This window comes from Penaeus monodon, chromosome 6, assembly GCF_015228065.2.
Source record: "Penaeus monodon isolate SGIC_2016 chromosome 6, NSTDA_Pmon_1, whole genome shotgun sequence".
NCBI classification, from domain to species: Eukaryota; Metazoa; Arthropoda; class Malacostraca; order Decapoda; family Penaeidae; genus Penaeus; species Penaeus monodon.
Genome location: NC_051391.1, coordinates 17,648,125 through 17,655,624, shown reverse-complemented (window position 1 = coordinate 17,655,624; position 7,500 = coordinate 17,648,125). Strand labels below are relative to the sequence as shown.

General features: G+C 41.5%; 1 pseudogene; it reads left to right on the top strand.

Moving 5' to 3' along the window:
* Positions 1–252: 252 nt before the first annotated feature.
* LOC119573896 lies at positions 253–5,195 on the top strand (annotated as a pseudogene).
* Positions 5,196–7,500: the final 2,305 nt, after the last annotated feature.

The following is a 7,500-nucleotide window of genomic DNA, read 5'->3' as shown; positions in this document are numbered from 1 at the left end:
AAGATGGGGTGATACTTGGTAACATAATTATCAATGGCACACACACACACACACACACACACACACACACACACACACACACTCACTCACTCACTCACTCACACACACACACACACACTTGCACTTGCACGCGCAATTTGGCGGATGGATGTCTCATCGACGCCGTCACCTTGTGCCAATAAGGCGAATGTTCCTTTCCCTTCGTTTACTTGGCAGACAGACAGAAGGAGAAGATTCTTTATATTGGCACTGATGGAGGATGTGTTTTCTAATGCATCGGTGGCTTTCACACATATCATGGTAATACCGTATAAATCGGGGATGTGATTCTTGTAAACTTAGATTTGTCAGGACAAACTGTTTAACAGAAAATGTCGTCAATGGAATAATAAGTGTGCAGAACACGGCCAATGAACAAACATTAGATATATTTCCATAACGAAAATATTCAGGAAATTCAAATACATTTTTTTCCGTCGCTAGCAATAGACCTGAAGATAAAGTACCATTAGGATAAAGTGAATAAACATGCTTAACACGGACATGAAGGCCTACATCTCCCAGTGGATAAAATGTATCATAATAAGTCAAGATTGATATCTCATACTTATCTCGCTGCTGCACACTTGGCTTTTACCAGATGTTGAATATATAGCAAACGTGTAGTTGGTAATGAAGATGCCAGTTATAATTAATCACAAAGAAAGGACTTTCTGAAAATCTTGCTGAAAATCATAGCCAGGTGCCGCACGGTATCACGTACGCTTAGCTATGTCGAGGGGAACATTTAATGTTAAGAAAGAGTTGATCAATAGATATTTTTTCTGATGTTATATAATCTATTTACGTTTCCAGGCATATATACAACATGCTGTTTTTTCTGTATCGAAGAGCGAATTTACACACATTCACAAGTAAGTTTGTTACATTTCGCCTTGGTCTTGATCTCTACAATACATTTCTGTGGCAAAAACATTAAAATTAGAATTTAAATCTTCGTAAACGCATATCCTAGGCGCTTTTAGTCGCATTCCAGTCCGATGAAGAGCGCTTAGGCATCCGGTGCCACGTGTCGGCGAAGGGACAGCCGTACCTCGTCCTCCAACCCGTCAAGAACGAGCAACTTCAACTTCGACCCGGAGATGTACCTGTTCTACGATGTCCTCTCCGACTCCAAGATGCAGGCCATCAAGAACTCTGCTTTGTCAGATGCAATGGGACTTCATTTGTTGAGGTAATTTGTTCAATGAAATTATTTAATAGTGTTATGAATAACTTCATAATGTAAATTTCTATTACACACACATACCATACCATCCCACACCACACCACACAACACACACACATACAAACACGATACAGAAGAGAGCGAGAGAGAAAAAAAAACGAAATTATGGTCTTATTGCAGCTCTTTCGTTGGAGCCCTCTGGCTCCCGAGTTTTATTCAGACATCAGAGTATCCCAGACCGTCTGATTTTTACCACTCCCTAATCCTCTCCTGCCGGCATCTGCAGAAGGATATCGACGATTACCGGCCTCGACGTATTCAAAGGGCCTGATGGAAGCAGGGCGGGAGAAGACCTGCAGGCTGTCCGATCACCTTGTTTATGTGGTCGATAAGCTCAATTTCCTTAAAGTTGCTACTGCTGCCTTCGTTTTGGTTGATTTTGTTCATTTTCTTTAAAATTTTAGAAATACATTGATTTCAGAGTGTTGGAATACTAATGCGGAGAACATTGTATCGAAGGTGCTGAGCTACTACATGGGCGGTCACTACATTTACCATTTGGTCGTCCTGTTCAAGAACTTACCTGAAGATCAGGTTAGTACACATTCCCTTCATTCATAGACGATTATATGGATGCTGGAAGGACTGAAAGTTGGTTGAAAAAATCCATAATGTACCTTTTTATTATTAATTTGTTTTATATACTGCAGGTATATAAAGTAACATAGTATATACATAAGTATAAATGAATAATACGAACTGTCGATATCCGTTTTATATATGCAATAAGAGTCGATATTAAATTTCTATTTCTATTAAATTTCTATTCATGAAACATCAGTCGTTACATTAGTTTAATTACAATTAAAGCCTCATTAACGCATGATGCGCTTTTGATAACTATTCATGTAATAATCATTAAAGTGACCCAGTTTTAATCTTTTATTTCAATATTCCCGCTGCTGGAGCTCATGTGATCCAAGATGGCGACCGATTGGCAACTTGGATGTTTATGTAACTATTATTGGCGACTAGAAATGGTATATATTTTCTGCTTTGCCTGCTTGCGGTTAGCTGTTAATAATTGCATCACCTTATGATTTGGAAATAATATACAAGTGACCATCTATATTTCCAGTATAATACACTCTCTCTTAATTTCTTAGCGATATGTAGGCCTACAGCTGTCGGATGTAGATAGAGTCAGCAGAATGGTCTTCCCAAGAACCGGCATCTCCGTTCTTGTTAAGGGATTAGCTGTTATGTGGTTTAACCTCAATAAGAACGGCCAATTCAACGTAAGGGCCGAACAAGGAGGCTTCCCGTATTGCTTGGCAACACCGGGACCCCACTCCATTGTGCATGTTCAGGTTGGTCCAGCAAGTCCACATCCAACAATCACTTATTGCTGATATCACACTAGTGGTTTCGTTGGATGTGATAACACTTTTAGCTGTTACAGGATGTGATTCCGCTCATACTATACCGATGTAAAAAGGTGGCTAAAAGGGGGGATAGAGATACTTAGTCTTCTCTCAGCTTTCAGCTAAGTTAAACACCACTATTTCGACGATATTTGTTATTGTTATATAGTCAGGGAGTCAGGGGGAAAATCGCAATTCACTGATGATAACTCCGATGATCAGCGAGACAGTTGTTTGATTACCATATCATCATCATCATCAAGGGGCTAACGCCGACGGGGGCGCATGGCCGCATCCACCCTTCGCTTCCAGCCACGAGGATCCCTCGAGGCGAGTCTCCAGGCAGGCACACGGCCCATCTCAAGTTCCTCACGACAGGTCTCGTCGAGCTGCCCAAGCCATGATCTCCTAGGACGTCCCACAGGTCTCCTCCACCCAGGGTTGTCTCGCAGAGAGACAACCTGGTGGGAAGGGTCTTCCATAGGGAGGCGAGCTAGGTGGCCATATAGCCTGAGTTGGCGATCCCGGATTATGCAAGTAACAGGTCCCATGCCAGTCTCACGGTGTAACCGCCGGTTGGACACGTGGTCCTGCAACTGTAGCCCATGATCCAGCGAAGGGACTTGTTACAAAAGCATCAGGCGAGACTCCAAGGCACTGGATAGCGTCCAGGTTCGCTTCCATAGAGCAAAACTGGAAGTATCAAGGCCTTGAAGACACGCAGCTTAGTCCTCTGCATAGGTACCGACATCTCCAAACGTCTTGTTGATCGAGTTCATGGCTCCTGTTGCAGACCATCCGTCTACTGACTCCTGTCTGACAACCCAGAGATATGGACTACGCTACCAAGGTATGTAAACTTTCTGTGACTTCAACGTCCTCGCCCAGCATGGATCGACTGAACGGGTTCCCCTAACAGGCCCCCAAAGTCCTGAATCTTGGTCTTGGTCCAGGAGACCTCTAGGCCTAGGGGCTTCGCCTCATTGCTAAATGCATCAAGAGCCGCCACAAGTGACTCCAAGGACTCAGATAGGATGGCAACATCGTCGGCAAAGTCAAGGTCCGAGACCTTAATATTGCCTAGTGTTGCTCCGCACTGACTTTGGCTAGTAGCTCTGCCCATTATCCAGTCCATACAAGTGTTGAAAAGTGTGGGTGCAAGGACACAGCCTTGCCTCACCCATGAATTAACAGGGAAGAAGTTCGACATACCCCCACCACACTTTACAGCACTTTCAGTACCAGTATAGAGGCTTGCTATCAGGCCAATAATCTGTGTCGGAATTCCCCTGAGCCTCAGGATCTCCCATAGCGATTCCCGATGCACCGAGTCAAACGCCTTCTTGAGGTCGATGTAGGCTGCAAGCAACCCACGACCAAACTCACGACGGCGTTCCACAATTACTCGAAGCGCTAGTATACGGTCTATTGTGGACTTGCCAGGAGTAAATCCAGACTGCTCCGGTCTCTGGTGCCTCAGTAGGTGGTTGCGGATCCGTTTCAGAAGAATGTGAGCGAGAACCTTGCCTGGTATGCTGAGCAGTGTAATGCCACGGTAGTTGCTACAGTCCCATCGATCCCCTTTCCCCTTCCAGAGAGGGATGACCACGCCCCTCAGCAGGTCAGGGGGAATGGTACCAGACTGCCAAATGGCAGTCAGGACTGTATGCAGGCCCCGAGCCATAGGTTCACCCCCAGCCTTTAGCAGTTCAGCAGGGATATCACATATGCCTGCTGCTTTCCCACTCTTCAGCTTGGAAATCGCCAGCCTAACCTCTGTTAGGGTAGGAGGATCCTCGCTGATGGGTGGGTCCGGCACAGGCACTGAGACATCGCTTGCATCCAAGCTAACTGTTGGAGGATCCACCTGGTACAACTGTTCAAAATACTCAGCCCAACGTTCACGAACCCAACATGATCCGAGATGATCCGTCCATCCGCTGATCGGACTGCAGTCATCTGTGAGGAGGGCTTAGGGTTCAGTTTTCTCAGGGCTTGGTAGGCAGGGCGAAGGTCATTTACCAAGAAATGGCCTTCGACCTCCTCAGCAAGATTCCTGATGAACTGTTCCTTGTCCCCTCTCAGCAGTGTCCGAGCCCTACGCACCATGGAACGACGCAAGACTTGATTCCCATTCATGATTACCATATGTAGATGTTTATTTTACGGAAAACGTTTCAGTATGTGCTTCTAAACAACTTATATTGTACTTGCTTGTTAAAAAAAATCGAAATATTCCTAATATAGCTAGTAACGCCATGAAAACGATATTAATTTTTTAGTGTAACGTCTAGTCGTCTAGGCGGTATTGAGCATAATCATTATCCAGATAAATCGCAAAAGAGAAATTTTGAACGAAACGGAGTGTATGAAAAGTGAGTAACAACTGAAACTACAATTATACACGAGGAATTTTGGATCTTATCAGTTTTCGACCTTACTTATTGCGGTGTTATTGTACCTTCCAGTGGCCAATGAATGGATACGTGTGCACGCCAATTTCCTCAAGAGACCTTGTAGCACATAGCCAACCTTTTGATTGATAACCTAATGTATTATTTTACTTTAAAAGAACAATGACTTCATGTATCATTTCCGTATTATTGTTTAAAGATAATCTGACCACTGTTAAATCTCGTCTAACTTATCTTTATCAATAACCATTTTTATTACTGATAACGTTTGAGTTTCGAATTTCCTTTATCAAAGCAAGTAGAAAAAATAGTTAAAAGAAACGATTTGTAAAAAACATATGCTTGTAAAAGAGAATTCGCCCAACTGAAATCGAAGACTCACAAGGCGAGATTCCCACAAACAAGCGTTCCTTTCACAGTCTTCAGCAGAGCATCATCAGCTCTTCTACTCGAGGCCGGAAATGAATATCGGAGAGATATGAAGCTGTGTAAAATGTACTCAGGGTTTATAGTTGTGGTATCATATTTTTTTTTTACTCGGATCATTTTAGGAGGTACTGCATTAAACCGTCTAGACTTTCCTAACGAAACCACTCTTCGGCATAATATCGGGGGTACACAGAACCTCAGCCGTCACTGACAGGATTCCACAAACCAATGTTTTTTTCCCCACAATTTATACCGGTGCTTGATCTGATTTAGCCATATTATCTTTAGTATTATTTCTGCCTACTAAATAGTAGATGCAGACATGTGCCATCTCTGCGATGCGCAAGCAAGAAGAAAAAAAAATAATCTCCTAGCATTTACTAATTCAAAAGTAAGATTAACAGCAACACATATCTATACATGCGATATTTTGGAATTATCAGCGTTTCCTGCTGAAACCAAAGTGGCGAGGGAAAGCCACGGCTGTATTGTTCGTCTTCTCTTTGATGTCGAATTTTCTGTTTTGCATCTCGGTTGCATATATTTCCCGTTTACTAAGGCTGTGCTTCTCTCGGTGTATATTTTTAAAACAAAGCGCAATCTCAGTCGTCGTGTCAGAATGGACAGTTACTTAAGTATAAAGGAATGTATAGATGTTTGGCATTTCCTTCTTCAGTTTGCAATCGAGATATCGGTTGTTGGAATTTACTACCTTTTAAAGAAAATACTATCAATGGCATCTTTTAGTGTTATATATGCAACCATCCCCTAACTCCACTGGACTCCTGAATAGGCAAAAACAGATATTTGTTTAGGTTTAAGTAAGTAAATGTTTTTATTTTGTCATATAAATATTTCATGAAACTTCTATGGACTAAGCCGTCTGGACACCGACACACAGTATCTAGTTACAATATTGCATATGTGAATGTATCTAAACAAGCAGATTATAAAGAGCGAAAGAGAAGGGGGACGAAAGGAAGGGTATAGATACATAGACAGACACATAAACAGATAGACTGATGAAGAGAGGAGAGCGAGAGAGAGCGAGAGCGAAAAATAGGTAGATGTATAGACAGATAGACAGACAAATATATATATGTATATATATATATATATATATATATATATATATATATATATATATAGAGAGAGAGAGAGAGAGAGAGAGAGAGAATATAATTAAATCTACAAACTTGTATTAATGATACAAAAATGCATTATCGTAGTACAAGCACAATAAAAATACAGAGGCCTGAACGTCTTGCTTTGGAAAGTTTCTGATTTCTCTTTATACTAAAATAAATCCTCCCTAAACGTCATCTTGCCCCACTCTAACATTATTTCCATGTCACTTATATTTATCACCACTTATACAATAGAATTTCTATCTATTTCTATAGAAATTATACACAGAAAAATTATGCTACTTAAAGATTATATAAGGGTATACAGAGAAAGAATAGATGCATAAAGAGATGGGTAAAAAAAAGAGAGATGAATATATATATATATATATATATAATATATATATATATATATATATATTATATATATATATAGATAGATAGATAGATAGATAGATAGATATAGATATAGATATAGATATAGATAGATAGATAGATAAAGAGAGATGGATAGAGGGATAAAGAGAGAGAGAGAGAGAGAGAGAGAGAGAGAGAGAGAGAGAGAGAGAGAGAGAGAGAGAGAGAGAGAGAGAGAGAGAGAGAGAGAGAGAGAGAGAGAGAGATTATAGAGGGATAGAGAGAGAGAGAGAGAGAGAGAGAGAGAGAAGAGAGAAGAGAGAGAGAGGAGAGGGGGAGGAGAGAGAGAGAGAGAGAGAGAAAAGAGGGAGAGGGGAGAGAGAGAGGAGAGAGAGAGAGAGGAGAGAGAGAGAGAGAGAGAGAGAGAGAGAGAGAGAGAGAGAGAGAGAAGAGAGAAAGAGAGAGAGAGAGAGAGATAGAGATAGATAGAGAGAGAGAGTTTCTAAAACATGCACCTACTA